This window comes from Carcharodon carcharias, chromosome 34 (genome assembly GCF_017639515.1).
Source record: "Carcharodon carcharias isolate sCarCar2 chromosome 34, sCarCar2.pri, whole genome shotgun sequence".
Lineage (NCBI taxonomy): Eukaryota > Metazoa > Chordata > Chondrichthyes > Lamniformes > Lamnidae > Carcharodon > Carcharodon carcharias.
In genome coordinates, this window is record NC_054500.1 from 15,136,070 (window position 1) to 15,158,334 (window position 22,265).

Genomic DNA, 22,265 nt, shown 5'->3' on the forward strand with positions numbered 1-22,265 from the left:
GGGTAAAAATCATCAAATGTTTGCTGGACCCAGTATAAAGTCCCAAGTGGTTATGTGAAGCAATGGAATCAAGGACCAACCTCGCCCGCAATTTCGGGCTCAGCTTGGCACTGCTTGGTGCAAATTGGAATGGCACGAAGGGGCTAATCCACACAGTCATCTCTGACTGACATCAACTGACCCTCACCCTTGGGACTGAACAGGAAGATCTCAAGGAGGGAGACGCTCCAGTACCCTGAGTGGGCTGAGACCTCTCAGGGTACCAACCCCAACCGAACTGGTGCCAAATGGAATGCGATGGTCCGCGGCTGAGTTGGTGTCACCAGAGGGGCAGTGATTCTTCTCTAAAGGACTCACCAGCAGTAGCTGGTGGTGCCTGGGGGGGGATTCAACGTAATCCCAGATCCACAGCTACCTCAGAGCCAGCTGACGCCAGAGGATGAGCCTTGTCTCTTTATCCTGAGGGGCCTCGCCCGGTGATGTAGACTGGGATGTCAGGGATTGAGGGTCACACTCCAGCTTATCTAACTCTGCACCACTGAGGTAACAACTGGAGCACCCCTTCCTCCTCGAGCTTTTCCTCTTTCCAGTGGGGCCAACCCGGGGTCAGTAAGGTGAGAGAGGGTGAGCGATTGTCCAGCAAAACCGGCAGGCCGGGAAGCTTTCAAGCAGTGATGCTGAAGAGCCACAGCCATATCCAACCTGCGATGCATTCGTGTGTCAACAATTTCAGTCCTAAACAGCTTATATTTCACCTCTTTTCTATTTTTCCTTAGTTCTGTTGAAGAGTCATACGGACTCGAAACGTTAACTGTTCCTCTCCGCAGATGCTGCCAGACCTGCTGAGTTTTTCCAGCTATTTTTGTTTTTGTTTTGGATTTCCAGCATCCGCAGTTTTTTTTTTTGTTTTTATTTCAGTCCTAAGTTCGGCTAAAAGTTTATACTGAACAGGAGACACTTAGGGCATCACCATCTGTGTTTCCCTGCTGTTAGCCTTCCCCACAGCACGGGAGCAGCAAATGCAACTCCACCTTGGAGCTTCGATGAGGACCAGCAGCAGGGGGAACATAACCAGCAGCAGCACCAGCAGCAGTGGGAACATAACCAGCAGCAGCACCAGCAGCAGTGGGAACATAACCAGCAGCAGCACCAGCAGCAGGGGGAACATAACCAGCAGCAGCACCAGCAGCAGTGGGAACATAACCAGCAGCAGCACCAGCAGCAGGGGGAACATAACCAGCAGCAGCACCAGCAGCAGTGGGAACATAACCAGCAGCAACACCAGCAGCAGGGGGAACATAACCAGCAGCAGCACCAGCAGCAGTGGGAACATAACCAGCAGCAGCAACAGCAGCAGTGGGAACATAACCAGCAGCAGTGGGAACATAACCAGCAGCAGCACCAGCAGCAGTGGGAACATAACCAGCAGCAGCACCAGCAGCAGTGGGAACATAACCAGCAGCAGCACCAGCAGCAGTGGGAACATAACCAGCAGCAGCACCAGCAACAGTGGGAACATAACCAGCAGCAGCAACAGCAGCAGTGGGAACATAACCAGCAGCAGCACCAGCAGCAGTGGGAATATAACCAGCAGCAACAGCAGCAGTGGAAGCATCACCAGCAGCAGCACCAGCAGCAGGGGGAACATAACCAGCAGCAACACCAGCAGCAGTGGGAACATAACCAGCAGCAGCACCAGCAGCAGGGGGAACATAACCAGCAGCAGCACCAGCAGCAGTGGGAACATAACCAGCAGCAACACCAGCAGCAGTGGGAGCATAACCAGCAGCAACACCAGCAGCAGTGGGAGCATAACCAGCAGCAACACCAGCAGCAGTGGGAGCATAACCAGCAGCAACACCAGCAGCAGTGGGAATATAACCAGCAGCAACACCAGCAGCAGTGGGAGCATAACCAGCAGCAACACCAGCAGCAGTGGGAGCATCACCAGCAGCAACACCAGCAGCAGTGGGAACATAACCAGCAGCAACACCAGCAGCAGTGGGAACATAACCAGCAGCAACACCAGCAGCAGTGGGAGCATAACCAGCAGCAACACCAGCAGCAGTGGGAACATAACCAGCAGCAACACCAGCAGCAGTGGGAGCATAACCAGCAGCAACACCAGCAGCAGTGGGAGCATAACCAGCAGCAGCACCAGCAGCAGTGGGAGCATAACCAGCAGCAGTGGGAACATAACCAGCAGCAGCACCAGCAGCAGTGGGAACATAACCAGCAGCAGCACCAGCAGCAGTGGGAGCATCACCAGCAGCAGCACCAGCAGCAGTGGGAACATAACCAGCAGCAGCACCAGCAGCAGTGGGAGCATCACCAGCAGCAGCACCAGCAGCAGTGGGAGCATCACCCGCAGCAGCACCAGCAGCAGTGGGAACATAACCAGCAGCAGCACCAGCAGCAGTGGGAACATAACCAGCAGCAGCACCAGCAACAGTGGGAACATAACCAGCAGCAGCAACAGCAGCAGTGGGAACATAACCAGCAGCAGCACCAGCAGCAGTGGGAATATAACCAGCAGCAACAGCAGCAGTGGAAGCATCACCAGCAGCAGCACCAGCAGCAGTGGGAACATAACCAGCAGCAACACCAGCAGCAGTGGGAGCATAACCAGCAGCAACACCAGCAGCAGTGGGAACATAACCAGCAGCAACACCAGCAGCAGTGGGAGCATAACCAGCAGCAACACCAGCAGCAGTGGGAGCATAACCAGCAGCAGCACCAGCAGCAGTGGGAGCATAACCAGCAGCAGTGGGAACATAACCAGCAGCAGCACCAGCAGCAGTGGGAACATAACCAGCAGCAGCACCAGCAGCAGTGGGAGCATCACCAGCAGCAGCACCAGCAGCAGTGGGAACATAACCAGCAGCAACACCAGCAGCGGGAACATAACCAGCAGCAACACCAGCAGCAGTGGGAACATAACCAGCAGCAACACCAGCAGCAGTGGGAACATAACCAGCAGCAACACCAGCAGCAGTGGGAACATAACCAGCAGCAACAGCAGCAGCAGCGGGAACATAACCAGCAGCAACGCCAGCAGCAGCGGGAACATAACCAGCAGCAACGCCAGCAGCAGTGGGAATATAACCAGCAGCAACACCAGCAGCAGTGGGAACATAACCAGCAGCAACGCCAGCAGCAGTGGGAACATAACCAGCAGCAACGCCAGCAGCAGGGGGAACATAACCAGCAGCAGCACCAGCAGCAGTGGGAGCATCACCAGCAGCAACGCCAGCAGCAGTGGGAACATAACCAGCAGCAACGCCAGCAGCAGTGGGAATATAACCAGCAGCAACACCAGCAGCAGTGGGAACATAACCAGCAGCAACAGCAGCAGCAGTGGGAACATAACCAGCAGCAACAGCAGCAGCAGTGGGAGCATCACCAGCAGCAGCACCAGCAGCAGTGGGAGCATCACCAGCAGCAGCACCAGCAGCAGCACCAGCTGCCTCCTTGTTGCTCCACAGGGCAGGGGGGATGGACACCGAGACACAGCTGGCAGGAGGGGGACTCCAAAACCGGGCCAACAGGCAGATGGTCGGCTCCTGTGACCCGTGGGGGAGAACCAGACCCGAGCAGCTAAGCACAATGGGGAGGCCCGGGCTTTCAACACAGGTCATTGCCGACACCCTCAGCCCCCGGGAACACGGTCCCCCTCCCGGTGAACGAGGTGGGCACACGTTGCCCCCGGGGTCCCTCGAGGTGCCTGTCGCTGGAGGTCCAGCCCTGGCCCCGCTGCTTCCTCCCTACCGTTCGACGCTCTCTCCTTCCGCACGGAGAGAAAGCAGGGAATTGGGAGCGTGGGAAATGGGTTGTGCGGAGAGGTGGGGGGTGGGGGGGGGGGGGGGTGGGGTTGTTGGGTGGGGGGGGTGGAGGACAGCGTTTGCGGAGGCTGACTGGGAGGAACGGGTGCGAGGGGGTCCGTGAGCGTGGGAGTCGGGTGTTCAGATGGGGAGGTGCCTGGGAGACAGGAATGAGTGGGACCGCAGGGCGTGTCGGTCTGAGGGGTGTTGTTTGGGACAATGCTGGAAAAGCCAGGGTCTCAGAGGCTTGCCGTCTCACCCTTCCTGAGGCCCTTGAACCTCTTAGGGCACTGTCCCCAGGTTCGAGGGACTACACTCCTCCCTCGCTTGCTCCCTCGGCCGCTTCCACCCAGCTTGGTTTATGAGGCTGGCCTTTCTTCCCTCTTTGTTGGCGAATATCACCTCATTTCAGCCCCCCCCAGATCCCACAGCAGGAGTCCAGCTGAGTGCCCCGAAACCCCGGGGGTGGGGGTGGGGCAGCCTACCCAGCTCACGCCCCCATTCCTGTTGTCACTGAGGCCTCAGGGCTAAATGGACAGCTCAGACTTTCTGACCCCCGGCTGGGGTCAGACGTTCTCCAGATGCTGCAGAGCTGGGCAGTGGCCAGCCATGGAAACCCCAGCCTGGTGGGAGGCCCTTCCTTTGACGGATTCAGCCCATCGCCCCACCCACCCACCCGCCCGCCCTCTCTGATTGGCTGGTGGGTGGGGGGGGGGGGGGGTGGGGGTGCAGGGGTGGGTAGTCAGGGCGCTAATGCCTGACAGCCTGACTAGCTGGACAGCCTCGTCCAGAGCGAGGCCTCCCTTGGCTTGGAGGAGGTTGGAGAGCGAATCATCGGTGACGATTGTGTCTCCGATGAGTTCGGATTTCAGATCTCCATATTCGCATTCTTCTGCCGTGCGGCGGAGGTCGTTGATAAAAGAATCGGCAGGCTCCCCAGGGTGCTCGGCTCTCCTGTTACGTTTGGCACGTTCCAAGATCTTGTCGGATCGCAGATTGAAAAAGAGGTCAAAGGATGAAGCATAGTTGTCCAAACTCAGATAGCCAGGCTGTGAATGACAGAACACTGAAGTCATGTCTCATTCATTTAAGAACATAAGAAATAGGAGCAGGAGGAGACCACTCAGCCCATCGAGCTTGCTCTGTCATTCAATACGATCGTGGCTGATCTTGGGCTTCAACCCCACTTTCCTGCCCGCTCCCCGTGTCCCTTAACTCCCTGAGACCAAAAATCTGTCTGTCCCAGCCTTAAATGTATTTGATGATGGAGCATCCACAACCCTCTGGGGTAGAGAATTCCAAAGATTCAGAACCCTTTGAATGAAGAAATTTCTCCTCATCTCAGTCCTAACTGATCGGCCCCATATCCTGAGACTGTTCCCCCCCGTGTTCTAGATTCCCCAGCCCGGGGGAAACAATCTTTCAGCGTCCACCCTGTCAAACCCCTTCAGAATTTTGTAGGTTTCAATGAGATCGCCTCTCATTCTTCTAAGCTCCAGAGAATACGAGCTCAATTTATAGAACACCTTAGGTCTGTCCGCAAGCATGACCCAGACCTCCCTGTCGCTTGCCATGTCAACACTCCACCCTGCTGTCATGCTCACATATCTGTCCTTGACCTGCTGCTTTGTTCCAGTGAAGCTCAACGCAAACTGGAGGAACGGCACCTCATCTTCCAACTAGGCACTTTACAGCCTTCCGGACTGAATATTGTTCAACAATTTTAGATCATGAACTCTCTCCTCCATCCCCACCCCCTTTCCGATCCCCCTTTTTTCCAATCATTTATAATTTTTTAAAAAATGTATAAAATTTTTTACATATTTTTCTTTTCCCTATTTCTATTATTTTAAAATTTATTTCCATCCATTGTTTTATCTCTACCTTTTAGCCTATTTCGATCCCTCCCCCCCACCCCCACTAGGGCTATCTGTACCTTGCTCATCCTGCTTTCTACCCTTAATGTCACCATTAGCACATTCCTTAGATAATATCACCACCTTCAACACCTTTTTGTCCTTTTGTCTATGACATCTTTTGGTTATCTCCACCTATCACTGGCCCTCTACCCAGCTCTACCTGTCCCATCCCCCCTCTACCAGCTTCTATTTTACCTCATTTCTATTTCTACTTAGTTCTGCTGAAGGGTCAGATGGACTCGAAACATTAACTATATTCCTCTCTGCAGATGCTGTCGGATCTGCTGAGTTTTTCCAGCTATTTTTGTTTTTGTCCCAATTTACTCAGCCTCTTATCATAGGACAGCCCCCTCATCCCAGGGACCCATTTGGTAAACCTTTGCTTTTATCAGCTTTTATTTGCAAAGATGCACGTTACACACCAAGAGTAACAGCACACTTTCAGCCTGCTCCTATACATACGAGCAGAGGTGAGTCCTGAATTAATACCCTTCACCCAAATGCAATTAATTCTCAACCAATATACAATGAACAGACTCCCTTCTCTCTCTTTAGGCTGTGTCACCAAGCTCCAGATTCTCCACCAATGGTGATAGTTTCTCTTCATCTACCCTATTGGTTCTCATTCATTCAAATCACCCCTTTAACCCTTTAAATTCCAGCAACCACAACTCTAGTCTAGGTATAACTTTGCCATGAAGCACACATACTGTTTTGCTTAATCTATACTGCACTCCCTTAGCACAGATAGATTCTTCTTGAGCTGTTGACTGTACTCATGGCAGTGTAACCAGTATAAAAAGCCAGCATAGACCAGTTGGGCCAAATGGCCTGTTTCTGCGCTTTTACATTTTATGTAACCTTAAGAGTCAAATTGAGGACCCAAACCTGTTACACGTTTGAACTCCATGTCGTGCGGAAGAGGCCGTTTGGCCATTCACGTCTTTGCTGGCAACTTATCTTAGACTTGGCGACATCTCAGCCTTTTACGAACCCAAAAACTCTTGCAAATTGCCAACTTTTATATATTTTCCTCACTCCCTCACTTTGGCTCTATCCATTCGGCATCGGGCCTGAGAGTTCAACTTGCATTTCTGCCAATGCCTGCAGTACCCAGGGTGAACAGTAGATGGGGCAGGGCACCAATATTTACCCAGGGCAAGTCCGCGGATTTCCTCTGGTCATCTCACATGGGGTACCGAGGCCGAGCATTGCCAACCCTCCAGGATTGGCCTGGAGCCTCCAGGACACTGGCTGTGGGCAGCCCTGGAGAAAAATCATTGGGACATTAAAAAAGATTGTGTTTTTTTGTCATTTTCTTTGAACATTTCTCTTTACCAGATATAAAAATATTGAAAATGGGGGATAAAAGGCTGTTTGGTTGACAGTCAATCGTCATCCAATTGGATAATGAGTCTTTTTGCTTTCCAGTTGAGGTATAACGAGCATACATATGAACAAGGAGCAGGAGAAGGCCATTCAGCCCCTCGAGGCTGCTCCACCATTTAATAAGATCATAGCTGATCCGATAGTAACCGGAAATCTGCATCCCACCTACCCCCCGATAACCTACAAACCCCACCTTGCTTACCAAGAATCTATCCACCTCTGCGTTAAAAATATTCAAAGACTCTGCTTTTGAGAGAGTTCCACAAACTCCACCACCCTCTGAGAGAAAATATTTCGCCTCGTCTCCATTTCAAATGGGTCACCCCTTATTTTTAAACAGTGACCCCCCTAGTTCTAGATTCATCCACCAGAGGAGACACCCTCTCCACATCCACCCTGTCAAGGACCCCTCAGGATCTTAAAGGTTTCAATCAAGTTGCCTCTCACTCTTCTAAACTCCAGCAGAGACAAGCCTAACCTGCCCAACCTTTCCTCATAAGACAATCCACCTATTCCAGGTATTAGTCTGGTAAACCTTCCCTGAACTGCTCCCAATACATTTACATCCTTATATTCGAAGGCAATACGTCATAAGGATGAAAGCAAAATACTGCGGATGCTGGAAATCTGAAACATAGAAATAGCTGGAAAAACTCAGCAGATCTGGCAGCATCTGTGGAGAGGAACAGTTAACGTTTCGAGTCCGTATGACTCTTCAACAGAACTAAGGAAAAATAGAAATGAGGTGAAATAGAAGCTGGTTTAAGGTGGGGGGGTGGTGGGACATGTAGAGGTGGATAGGGGGCCAGTGATAGGTGGAGGCAAAGAAGAGACTGCCAAAGATGTCATAGACAAAAGGACAAAGGGGTGTTGACGGTGGTGATATTATCTCATGGTGACATTAAGGGTAGAAAGCAGGACAAGCAAGTGACAGATAGCCCTAGTGGGGGTGGGGTGGGGGGAAGGGATCGGAATGGGCTGAAAGGTGAAACATCATAAGGACGGAGTGTGGGGGGGGGAGCGAGTCATGTCATGAAACCTCCAGGAATACATTTAATCACAGTTGGCAACCCTACTACGACCCATCTGGTCCAAGGTTAAAGATGTGTTGAAAGGAACAAAAATGTGCAGGGACTGGGCACCACTGTTCAATTCTGCGAGGGGGAGGTGATGGTAGTGTGCTATTGTCGTTATGCTAGTAATCTAAAAACCCAGGCTGACACTCTGGGGACCAGGGTTTGAATCCCACCATGGTCGATGATGTGACTTGAATTCAATAAAAATCTGGAATTTTGATAACAAGCCTAATGATGACCATGAACCAACCATTGTTGATTGTTTACCTGGTCTGGCCTACATGTGACTCCAAACCCACAGCAATGTGGTTGATTCTGAAATGGCCCAGCGAGACACTCAGTTACAACAAATCGCTACAAAGTCTCAAAAAAGGAGCGAAACCGGACTGACCACCCGGCATCGACCGAGGCACCGGACGTGACAATGGCAATCTCAGCCCCGTCAACCCTGCACATTTCTCCTTACTAACACATGGGGGCTAGTGCCAACCTTGGGAGAGCTGTCCCACAGACTAGTCAAGCAACATAGTCATCCTCATGGGCTCATACTTTACAGATAATGTCCCAGACATCACCATCACCATCCCTGGGTATGTCCTGTCCCACCTTGACCTCGTCCTCATCAACCTGCCTGCCACAGGTGTATCTGTCCATGACAGGATCGGTAGGAGTGACCACCGCACAGTCATTGTGGAGATGAAGCCCCACCTTCACATTGAGGATACCCTCCATCGTGTTGTGTGGCACCAACACCGTGCTAAATGGGATAGATTTCAAACAGATCTAGCAACTCAAGAGTGGGCAGCCATGAGGTGCTGTGGGCCATCAGCAGCAGCAGAATTGTACTCGAACGCAATCTGTAACCTCATGGCCCCGGCATATCCCCCACTCTACCATTCCCATCAAGCCAGGGAATCAACCCTGGTTCAAGGAAGAGTGCAGGAGAGCATGCCAGGAGCAGCACCAGGCATACCTAAAAATGAGGTGTCAACCTGGTGAAGCTATAACACAGGACTACTTGCCAAACAGCATAAGCAGCAAGTGATGGACAGAGCTAAACAATCCCACAACCAACGGATCAGATCTAAGCTCTGCAGTCCTGCCACATTCGGACGGGAATAGTGGTGGACAATTAAACAACTCACTGGAGGAGGAGGCTCCACAAATATCCCCATCCTCAATGATGGAGGAGCCCAGCACAGCAGTGTAAAAGATAAGGCTGAAGCATTCGCAACATTCTTCAACCAGAAGTGCCGAGTGGATGATCCATCTCGGCCTCCTCCAGAGGTCTCTAGCATCACAGATGCCAGTCTTCAGCCAATTCGATTCACTCCATGAGATATCAAGAAACAGCTGAAGGCACCGGATACTGCAAAGGGCCCTGACAATATTCTGGCAATAGTACTTGTGCTCCAGAACTTGCCGCTCCCCTAGCCAAGCTGTTCCAGTACAGCTACAACACTGGCATCTACCCAGCTATGTGGAAAATTGCCCAGGAATGTCCTGTACACAGAAAGCAGGACAAATCCAACCCGGCCAATTACCGCCCCATCAGCCTATTCTCCATCATCAGTAAAGTAATGGAAGGGGTCATCAACAGTGCTATCAAGCGGCACTTGCTTAGCAATAACCTGCTCACTGACGCCCAGTTTGGGTTCCCCCAGGGCCACTCAGCTCTTGACCTCATTGCAGCCTTGGTTCAAACATGGACAAAAGAGCTGAACTCCCAAGGTGAGGTGAGAGTGGCTGCCCTCGACATCAAGGCTGCATTTGACTGAGTGTGGCATCAAGGAGCCCCAGCAAAACTGGAGTCAATGGGAACCAGGGGGAAAACTCTCCACTGGTTGGAGTCATACCTAGCACAAAGGAAGATGGTTGTGGTTGTTGGAGGTCAGTCATCTCAGCTCCAGGACATCACTGCAGGAGTTCCTCAGGGTAGTGTCCTAGGCCCAACCATCTTCAGCTGCTTCAGCAATGACCTTCCTTCCATCTTAAGGTCAGAAGTGGGGATATTCGCTGATGATTGCACAATGTTCAGCACCATTCGTGACTCTCAGATACTGAAGCAGTCCATGTCCAAAAGCAGCAAGACCTGGACAATATCCAGGTTTGGACTGACAAGTGGCAAGTAACAAGTGCCAGGCAATGACCATCCACAACAAGAGAGAATCTAACCATTGCCCCTTGATGTTCAATGACATTACCATCACTGAATCACCCACTATCAACATCCTGGGGGTTACCATTGACCAGAAACTGAACTGGACTAGCCATATACATACTGTGGCTACAAGAGCAGGTCAAAGGCTAAGAATCCTGCGGTGAGTTAACTCACCTCCTGGCTCCCCAAAGCCTGTCCACCATCTACAAGGCATAAATCAGGAGTGTGATGGAATACTCCCCACTTGCCTGGATGAGTGCAGCTCCCACAACACTCAAGAAACTCGACACCATCCAGGACAAAGCAGCCCACTTGATTGGCACCCCATCCACAAACATTCACTCCCTCCACCACTGACGCACAGTAGCAGCAGTGTGTACCATCTACAAGATGCACTGCAGCAACTCACCAAGGCTCCTTAGGCAGCACCTTCCAACCCCACGACCACTACCATCTAGAAGGACAAGGGCAGCAGATAGGTGGGAACACACCATCTGGAAGTTCCCCGCCAAGTCACTCCTAATCCTGACTTGGAAATATATCGGCCGTTCCTTCACTGTTGCTAAGTCAAAATCCTGGAACTCACTCCCTAACAGCACTGTGGGTGTACCTACGCCACAGGGACTGCAGCGGTTCAAGGCGGCAGCTCACCACCACCTTTTTTGTTGGAGATGTCATTGCCTGGCACTTGTGTGGTGCGAATGTTATTTGCCACTTGTCAGCCCAAGCCTGGATATAATCCAGGTCTTGCTGCATTTGGACATGGACTGCTTCAGTACCTGAGAGTCACGAATGGTGCTGAACATTGTGCAATCATCAGCGAACATCCCCATTTCTGACCTTATGATGGAAGGAAAGATGCCAGATTTCCTTCCCTGACGGACATTAGTGAACCAGATGGGTTTTGTAACACTCTGGTAGTTTCATTATTAATGAGATTAGCATTTTAATTCCCAATGAATTCCGTGGAGGGAATTGTCTCTCCGGAGCACTCGCCTTGGGGTCTGGATTATTAACCTCGGGACATTGTTACTGCGGCACCATCCTCTTAAAGGAGCAGGTTAAGGTTGGAACACGATGGGAAGGAACGTGAATTAGCCGGGGTCAGTTGCTGCTGGCGACGAGTGTAAGATGGCACAGAGACGTTTCTCGTGCTCGGGAGCTGCATTCCCTTTCTCTTTACATCCGCAGGTTCTCTCAGTGGCTCTGTGCACCCCTCCCCCAACCCCCCCCCACCCACCCCTCCACCCCCCCCCCCCCCCCCCCCCCCCCACCACCCCCCGACCTCGCCACCATCTCCTCACCCAGCTCTTCGTGTGTGGGTGAAGGTTCATTGTGAAGAGTCGTCGACTGTGTGATGTGGAAATAATGGATGTGAAAGCTCTGCAGGAAGAACTGGAGCACCACTTAAGGATGCCTTGAATTTCAGATGAGAGACTTGAAGGCCTGACTGAGAGAAAGGGACAATGTTGTGATGCCTGCACCCGGCAGACTTCAAAGGGACAGATGCGATGAGGCGGGGGTGGGGGGGGGGCCTCTGTCCTCTGCCAGTCTCCGCTCACGGGCACAGACGAGAGCGCATCTGTGTCACAGAAGAAAACTTTGATCAGCAGCCTATTTACCGGGCGGGCGACTGATGAGGACACGAGGCAGGATTTCGTCTCCGCCTGAAGCCTTCTTCAATCGAGTGCCTGAGCCACGACTCCTTGGAAACCTGGAGCCACTGCCCCTCGATCCTGGGCGGCGCTCGCATATTAAGGAGGATGAACAAAAGTAAAAGCCGGCGACCACCATGGTGGAGTGGGAGTCACGTCACACCAGATGCCTTGCTGGTGAACGCAGCCACTTTGCTTGCTTCCACTCCCGTCCGACAAACTAGCCTCTATGTAACAGGGAACCACAACCCTTGCTTAGCGGCGTCCAGAGGTCCAATTTACATACAATTGACAACACAGACAGTCAGGCCAACCACTCTCGGCTCCACACAAGCCTCCCCCGACTGTATTTGCTTCATCCACCCCACCCTGATCAACACACCCCTTCTCCCTCACGTGCTTCTCTGGATTTCCCTTAAATGAATCTATGCTATTTGTGACAGAAATCAGAGATAGTATTAGATGCAAGGAAGAGGCATACAAATTGGCCAGAAAAGACAACAGACCTGAGGATTGGGAGCAGTTTAGAATTCAGCACAGGAGGACCAAGGGATTGATTAAGAAAGGGAAAATAGAGTACGAGGGTAAGCTTGCAGGGAACATAAAAACTGACTGTAAAAGTTTCTATAGGTATATGAAGAGAAAAGATTGGTGAAGACAAATGTAGGTCCCTTACAGTCAGAAACGGGAATTAATAATGGGGAACAAAGACCAACTAAATACATACTTTGGTTCTGTCTTCACAAAGAGGGACACTAATAACGTACCAGAAATGTTGGGGAACACAGGGTTTAGTGAGAGGGAGGAACTGAAAGAAATCAGAATTAGTAAGGAAATGGTATTGGGGAAATTGATGGGATTGAAAGCCGATAAATCCCCAGGGCCTGATAATTTACGTCTCAGAGTATTTAAGGAAGTGGCCCCTAGAAATAGTGGATGCATTGGTGGTCATCTGCCAAGATTCTATAGACTCTGGAACAGTTCCTAGAGGCTGGAGGGTAGCTAATGTAACCCCACTATTGAAAAAGGGAGGTTGAGAGAAAACAGGGAATTATAGACCAGTCAACCTGACATCGATAGTGGGGGAAAATTCCAGAGTCCATTATAAAAAAACTTAATAGTTGAGCACGTGGAAAACTGGCAGAATCGGACAGAGTCAGCATGGATTTATGAAAGGGAGATCATGCTTGACAAATCTGCTGGAATTTTTCGAGGATGTACCTAGTAGAGTTGATGAGGGGGATCCAGTGGATGTGGTTTATTTGGACTTTCAGAAGGCTTTCGACAAAGTCCCACATAAGAGATTGGCGTGTAAAATTAAAGTGCAATTGGGGGTAGTGTATTGAGATGGATAGAAAACTGGTTGGCAGACAGGGAACAAGGAGTAGGAATAAACAGGTCTTTTTCCGAATGGCAGGCAGTAACAAGTGGGGTACTGCAGGGATCGGTGCTGGGACCCCAGTTATTCACAATATATATTAATGATTTAGATGAGGGAATTAAATGTAAAATCTCCAAATTTGCAAATGACGCAAAGCTGGTTGGGAGGATGAGCTGTGAGGAGGATGCAGAGATACTTCAGTGTGATTTGGACAAGCTGAGTGAGTGGGCAAATGCATGGCAGATGCAGTATAATGTGGATAAATGTGAGGTTATCCATGTTGGTAGCAAAAACAGGAAGGCAGATTATTATCAGAATGGCTATAAATTGAGAGAGGGGAACGTGCAATGAGACCTGGGTGTCCTTGTACACCAGTCGCTGAAGGTAAGCATGCAGGTGCAGCAGGCGGTAAAGAAGGCAAATGGTATGTTGGCCTTCGTAGCCAGAGGATTCGAGTACAGGAACAGGGATCTCTTGCTGCAATTGTACAGGGCCTTGGTGAGACCACACCTGGAATATGTGTGCAGTTTTGGTCTCCTTATCTGAGGAAGGATGTACTTGCTATAGAGAGAGTGCAGCGAAGGTTTACCAGACTGATTCCTGGGATGGCGGGACTGACATATGAGGAGAGATTGAGTCGATTAGGATTATATTCGCTGGAGTTCAGAAGAATGAGGGGGGATCTCATAGAAATCTATAAAATCTAACAGGACCAGACAGGGTAGATGCAGGAAGGATGTTCCCAATGGTGGGGGAGTCCAGAACCAGGGGTCACAGTCTGAGGATACGGGGTAGACCATCTAGGACTGAGATGAGGAGAAATGTCTTCACCCAGAGAGTGATGAGCCTGTGGCATTCGCTACCACAGAAAGTAGTTGAGACCAAAGCATTGTACATTTTCAAGAAGGAGTTAGATATAGCTCTTGGGGCGAAAGGAATCAAAGGGTATGGGGAGAAAGTGGGAGCAGGTTATTGAGTTGGATGATCAGCCATGATCATAATGAAGGGCGGAGCAGGCTCGAAGGGCTGAAGGGCCTCCTCCTGCTCCTAGTTTCTATGTTTCTAACGTGAATGCTCCTTCCCCCTTTAAATATTTATCCAATTTCCTTTTGCAAGTTATTTTTGGATTTGCTTCCCACTGTCCATGCCTGGCAGTGAGTTCGAGATCATAACGACACACGGATATAGAGGGGGGAATGTCGTTGCTGTTTGGTTTTACCCCGTGATCGTACAGGTTCTCGTTGCCCCATTGCCTTTGGGGGTTGTCCCTTCACCCCTCCCCCCGCCTCTAGTTGCAGTGTTCCCTTTCCCTGTTCCGACCCCCTTCCCCCCCTTTACATGTTGTTGGGGGTCCTGTATTGCTGTGTACACTGGTACTTTCGCAAGCACCTCCTATGGTTCCAAGCTGCGGACACAGGTTACCACCTGAACCCTGCAGCGTATCAACTGCCTCCTTTCTGGAGAGGGCGCTTTGTCTTTCCCCGTCGGAGACTGTGGGATCCTGCAGCTGCTGCCAACCTTCGGACTGCCCGAGTGTTGCCATGACAACCGTGAAGCAAAGACACTCGCTGATTTTTGTTAAGGCTGCTTGCTGTTGTTGCAGTTCCTGACTGTGATGATGAGCACCTTGCCTGGCCGTTCCTTCCCAAACACAGCAGGCCCCACCACCGCCCGCCCCCCCCCCCCACAACCCACCCACCCACCCACTTCTGCCCCCACCCCCACCTCCCCCCCAACACCCCCTGTGCCTCCCGTGGAAATTCAATTCTTCACATCGACAGCCAAATCAGGGCCAGGACGGGGAACCCAGCGTCTTTAGCAAAATGGCACAGGTTCCCGTTGGTAACAAAACCACAGGGAGTTCTCCCCCATGACCCCAGCCGTAAATGGATCATCCAGTCACTTAGTTAATTTGTGGGAGCTGGCTGTGCGCCAATTGGCTGCTCGTTTTTCTGCACCATAACAGTGACTACGCTTCGAAAATATTTCATTGGCAGAGAAGTGATTTGAGATAGGTCCTGAGTTCGTAAAAAGCACCCAAAGCTCATATAAATCCCACGGTATCATTTCTTCCAAATACTAAAACGTGGCTCCATGATAGCGAACACTGCCCATTTAACAGGAGTCTGTGATAGTGACACGGCCCTTTTAACAGGAGTCAGTGATAGTGATGCTGCCCCTTTAACAGGAGTCAGTGATAGTGACACTGCCCCTTTAACAGGAGTCTGTGATAGTGACACTGCCCCTTTAACAGGAGTCTGTGATAGTGATGCTGCCCCTTTAACAGGAGTTTGTGATAGTGACGCTGCTCCTTTAACAGGAGTCTGTGATAGTGACACTGCCCCTTAAACAGGAGTCTCTGATAGTGACACTGCCCCTTTAACAGGAGTCTGTGATAGTGACAGTGCCCCCTTTAACAGGAGTCTGTGATAGTGACACTGCCCCTTTAACAGGAGTCTGTGATAGTGACAGTGCCCCCTTTAACAGGAGTCTGTGATAGTGACTCTGCCCCTTTAACAGGAGTTTGTGATAGTGACTCTGCCCCTTTAACAGGAGTTTGTGATAGTGACTCTGCCCCTTTAACAGGAGTCTGTGATAGTGACACTGCCCCTTTAACAGGAGTCTCTGATAGTGACACTGCCCCTTTAACAGGAGTCTGTGATAGTGACACTGCCCCTTTAACAGGAGTCTGTGATAGTGACGCTGCCCCTTTAACAGGAGTTTGTGATAGTGACGCTGCTCCTTTAACAGGAGTCTGTGATAGTGACACTGCCCCTTAAACAGGAGTCTCTGATAGTGACACTGCCCCTTTAACAGGAGTCTGTGATAGTGACAGTGCCCCCTTTAACAGGAGTCTGTGATAGTGACACTGCCCCTTTAACAGGAGTCTGTGATAGTGACAGTGCCCCCTTTAACAGGAGTCTGTGATAGTGACTCTGCCCCTTTAACAGGAGTTTGTGATAGTGACTCTGCCCCTTTAACAGGAGTTTGTGATAGTGACTCTGCCCCTTTAACAGGAGTCTGTGATAGTGACACTGCCCCTTTAACAGGAGTCTCTGATAGTGACACTGCCCCTTTAACAGGAGTCTGTGATAGTGACACTGCCCCTTTAACAGGAGTCTGTGATAGTGACACTGCCCCTTTAACAGGAGTCTCTGATAGTGACACTGCCCCTTTAACAGGAGTCTGTGATAGTGACAGTGCCCCCTTTAACAGGAGTTTGCGATACTGACACTGCCCCTTTAACAAAGTCTGTGATAGTGACACTGCCCCTTTAACAGGAGTCTGTGATAGTGACACTGCCCCTTTAACAGGAGTCTGTGATAGTGACACTGCTCCTTTAACAGGAGTCTCTGATAGTGACACTGCCCCTTTAACAGGAGTCTGTGATAGTGACTCTGCCCCTTTAACAGGAGTCTGTGATAGTGACACTGCCCCTTAAACAGGAGTCTCTGATAGTGACACTGCCCCTTTAACAGGAGTCTCTGATAGTGACACTGCCCCTTTAACAGGAGTCTCTGATAGTGACACTGCCCCTTTAACAGGAGTCTGTGATAGTGACGCTGCCCCTTTAACAGGAGTTTGTGATAGTGATGCTGTTCCTTTAACAGGAATCTGTGATAGTGACACTGCCCCTTAAACAGGAGTCTCTGATAGTGACACTGACCCTTTAACTGGAGTCTGTGATAGTGACAGTGCCCCCTTTAACAGGAGTCTGTGATAGTGACTCTGCCCCTTTAACAGGAGTTTGTGATAGTGACTCTGCCCCTTTAACAGGAGTTTGTGATAGTGACTCTGCCCCTTTAACAGGAGTCTGTGATAGTGACACTGCCCCTTTAACAGGAGTCTCTGATAGTGACACTGCCCCTTTAACAGGAGTCTGTGATAGTGACAGTGCCCCCTTTAACAGGAGTTTGTGATACTGACACTGCCCCTTTAACAAAGTCTGTGATAGTGACACTGCCCCTTTAACAGGAGTTTGTGATAGTGATGCTGCTCCTTTAACAGGAGTCTGTGATAGTGACACTGCCCCTTTAACAGGAGTCTGTGATAGTGACACTGCTCCTTTAACAGGAATCAGTGATAGTGACACAGCCCCTTTAAAAGGAGTTTGTGATAGTGACTCTGCCCCTTTAACAGGAGACTGTGATAGTGACACTGCCCCTTTAACAGGAATCAGTGATAGTGACACAGCTCCTTTAACAGGAGTCTGTGATAGTGACACTGCCCCTTTAACAGGAGTCTGTGATAGTGACACTGCTCCTTTAACAGGAATCAGTGATAGTGACACAGCCCCTTTAACAGGAGTTTGTGATAGTGACTCTGCCCCTTTAACAGGAGTCTGTGATAGTGACACAGCCCCTTTAACAGGAGTTTGTGATAGTGACACTGCCCCTTTAACAGGAGTCTGTGATAGTGACACAGCCCCTTTAACAGGAGTCTGTGATAGTGACACTGCTGCTTTAATGGGGGGATAAGTGCCTGAAGAGAAACAATTTACAGGGGCTACGCACAAAGGCAGGGGAGGGGGACTAGCTGAGCACTCTTGCAGCAAGCTAGCACAGACATGATGGGCCGAACAACCTCCGTCTGTGCTGTAACCATTTTATTCTAAATGGAAAGCAGCTTGCTGTAAGGGGTGCAGACTCTAATTGTGAGTGAGCGACAAACAACGACATTCATATCAGGGAAGATGAAATGCAGGCTCCTGAAATCTTCCTCGCTAGGCTGGCACCAATTTCCTTCACCTTCTGTTCTGTTCTCCAGCATTGACAGTAATGATTATACACTATTGACATCAATCTCCCTGGTTACATTCGCAGGGGCACATTCAGCAATAGAGTACAGAATATCCCACAATTGATGTACTTGAGTTATCAATAGCACTGGTGAATACACCAAGGCAGTTATGTCCCTGACTCACTTGTATAATTGTTGGGTTGGGAAGATGCCATTTACTATGACATAGTTTTTTGACAATATTCTCCTCTTCTTGTTAGGATGCCAGTGCCCTAGGCCTCAGCCAATTTTTCTTTAATTCAATCATGGGATGTGGGTGTCGCTGGCTAGGCCAACATTTATTGCCCATCCCTAATTGTCCCTTGAGAAAGTGGTGGTGGTGAGCTGCCTTCTTGAACCGCTGCAGTCCTGTGTGGGTAGGTACACCCACAGTGCTGTTAGGGAGGGAGTTCCAGGATTTTGACCCAGCGACAGTGAAGGAACGGCCGATATATTTCCAAGTCAGGACGGTGAGTGGCTTGGAGGGGAACTTCTAATTGCTGGTGTTCCCATGTGTCTGCTGCCCTTGCCCTTCTAGATGGTAGAGGTCGTGGGTTTGGAAGGTGCTGTTGAAGGAACCTCGGTGAGTTGCTGCAGTGCATCTTGTAGGTGGTACACACACTGCTGCTACTGTGCGTCAGTGGTGGAGGGAGTGAATGTTTGTGGATGGGGTGTCAATCAAGTGGGCTGCTTTTTCCTGGATGGTGTCGAGCTTCTTGAGTGTTGTTGGAAATTATCATTTTTCATGTGTAGGTGTACCTGGTGAGTGTTGCCTGGCTATTTGGCCACACAGGGCTTCACACTTTGTGACACAAACCACTGCCCAATGATGAGGAATGGGAATCCAAACTGATTTACCTGAAATTTCCCACTGCACTGCTCGAAGAGGAGCAGGAAGTTCCCTGGGTGTCCAGGCCAATATTAATCCCCCAAGCAACATCAGTAAAAACAGATTATTTGGTCATCATATTGCTGTTTGTGGGAGCTTGCTGTGCACAAATTGGCTGCTGCGTTTCCCACATTAGAACAGTGACTACACTTCAAAAAGTACTTCATTAGGCACTTTTGGACATGCGTGGTGTGGAAAGTGGTATATTGAATCATAGAATGGTTACAGCACAGAAGGAGGTTGTTGTAGGGTGGCTGAGTTGTACTATTAGTGATAGAGTTGATTAGCAGAGATTTCCTGGGTGGAAACTTAAAGTTCATTCACAATATACTCAGCAGCAACTACATGTGTGCTTTCAACTCCAACTCTATCCCAACACTGACTGTTGAGGTAGTCCACGCTACTCTCCATTGGTTACTACAGATCATGTGATCTCTCCTAACATGTATTATTCCTAAAGGTACATTACACACTAAATAAAACCATAATTACTACATTCTTCCCCCTTTAACTGAGCTATACATATTATATTTACAAGTACATATTTTTCAAGACAACATAATATTTACACTGGGTCAGGAATTTACAAGTTCAGTCTTTCAGGTGGTTTCCTGGTACATGTGGAATGTTGCAGCTCCACAACTTCAGATTCTTTGTCAGGAATCTCCTTTTCCGGAGTTACCTGAACATCAGGTGCTTCGGTGGGCACTTGCAGTTCTGTATCCTCAACTCTTGCAGGAACATCAGACATGTCAGTCCTGGGTTGAGTTTCCTCAACTGGAAACGCAGACCTGGTCATGGTCACTGGTGGAACCAAATCTTGGTGATTTGTCTCTCTCTTCCTTAAATGGTCCACTTGTTTCCAGATGATCCAGCCTTCCACCTCCACGTGGTAGGATAGAGGTCCAGTCACAGCACTAATTTCACCTGGTAACCACTTTGGTTCTTCTCTGAAGTTTTTCATGTATACCGGCTCTCCCACGGTCAATTTCCTCTCACGACTATGCCAGTTGTGTCTAGTTTTCTAGCTTCCCTGATTCCTTTCCACCTACCCTCTAAATTCAGCATTATTAAGCTCAATCTTGCCCTGAGATGGCGTTTCAACAATAACTCTGCAGGTGTGACACCTGTTGTTGTGTGAGGGGTAGCCCTGTAATGACAAACAAAGCGTGCTATCTTGGTTGCCAAGGAATCATCAGTTAGCTTTCTCACGCCTGCCTTGAATGTTTGAACTGCCCTTTTGGCCAGTCCATTTGAGGAAGGGCGGTACAGCACAGTTTTTATATGAGAGATGCCATTGAGGCTGATAAACCATTGAAACTCAGCACTTGTAAATGCTGTGCCGTTATCAGAAACGACTACTTCTGGTAGTCTGTAAATGGCAAAACTCTGACGTAGTTTCTCAATTGTAACGCCCGACATTGGTGACTTCACCTCATATACTTCCAACCGTTTCGAATGGGCATCGACAATGAGCAGAAACAGGAAAGGTCCAACGTAGTCAATGTGTAACCGCACCCAGGGTCTACCTGGCTACTCTCATGAGTGTAATGGAGCTGCCACTGGCAACTTTTGCAGTTGCTGACATTGCACACAGTGCTTTACTAAACTCTCTATTTCTCCATCCATCCCAGGCCACCATAGATAGCTGCATGCTATGGTCCTTATTCAGGAAATTCCTGGATGGGCACTGTGTAGTTCAATTAAAAAGAGTCTCCCTTCCCTTTGGAGGAACTATCACTTGTGCTCCCCACAATAAGATGCCATTCTGGCTGGTTATTTCATGTCTTCTGTTGAAGTACAGTTTCATTTCATCAGACACGGGCTCCTGTGACCAACCATGTAGCACCTGTTCTCGTACCTGAGATAGGACTGGGTCCCGACTTGTCCAGTCTCTGATCTGTCTAGCACATAGCGGTGAGGTATCTAAGAAAATTAACAGTAAAACAAGTTCCTGTGGAACTGGGACATGCTCATCACATCAGTGTTTGCGATTTGATTGCCAGGCCCATATACGAAAGTGTATTTTGTATGCTGCCAGAATTAAAGCCCATCATTGTATTCTTGCTGAGGCTATGAGTGGTAAAGCCTTATCCCCACTAAACAATCCTAGCAATGGTTTGTGATCTGAAACTATTGTAAAATGGCGGCCGTGTACATACTGGTGAAATTTCTTGACACCAAAGATCTGCGAGTGGCCTTTTCCGCTGTGGTGAGCGTTCTTGATACATAACCTATTGGCTGTTCTGTGTCATTGTCCATCTGGTGAGAGAGCACTGCTCCCACTCCGTAGGGGGATACGTCACATGTCAGCACCAATTCTTTCGTCTGCTCATAATGCAATAATAGATGGGACGAGTGCAATAATTGTTTCACCTTTATGAAAGCTTCTTTCTGGGGTGCCTCCCAAGACCAACGTAGAGAATGCAGGGGGGCAGCACTGTAGACAACTAGGTAAGAACCGCCTATAATAGTTGATTATTCCTAGGAATGATTTAAGCTCTGAGATGTTCTTTGGCGCAGGTGCCTCTCTTAAGTCTCTCACTTACTCGTCAAATGGGTGGAGGCCCTGTGAATCTACCCAGTGACCCAAATAGATTACCTCCCTTGCTTGGAACATGCACTTTTTTTTTTAGACACACCCCAGCTTGTGAGAAACGTTTTAAGACTTCTTCTAAATTTGCCAAATGCTCTTTTTCAGTGAATCCTGTCACCAATACATTGTCTAAACAGACTACAACCTGGGGCAGTCCCTGCAGTAAGATTTCCATTGTTCTCTGGAAGATGGCGCAAGCTGAGGAGACATTGAAAGGCACTCGTGTATATTGGTACAACCCCCTGTGGGTATTAATTGTGACAAATTCCCAGGAGGCATTATCCAACTCTAGTTGTTGATAAGCATGGCTCATGTCAAGCTTTGTGTACACTGTCCCTCCTGTCAGCTTGGCATACAGGTCTTCAATTTTCAGAATGAGGTGCCTGTCTGGCTTAGCTACTTTATTAACTGTCAGTTTGTAGATTCCACAAATTCGGAAGGTTTGGGTCGGGTTTAAGGATGGGGACTATTGGTACTGCTCATTCTGAGAACTGAACAGATTGTATAACATCCAGTTTCTCTAGTCTGTTCAGCTCAGTCTTGACTTTTTCTCTCAGGGCATATGGCACCGGTCTCAGCTTCATCAAGTGAGGGGTTGC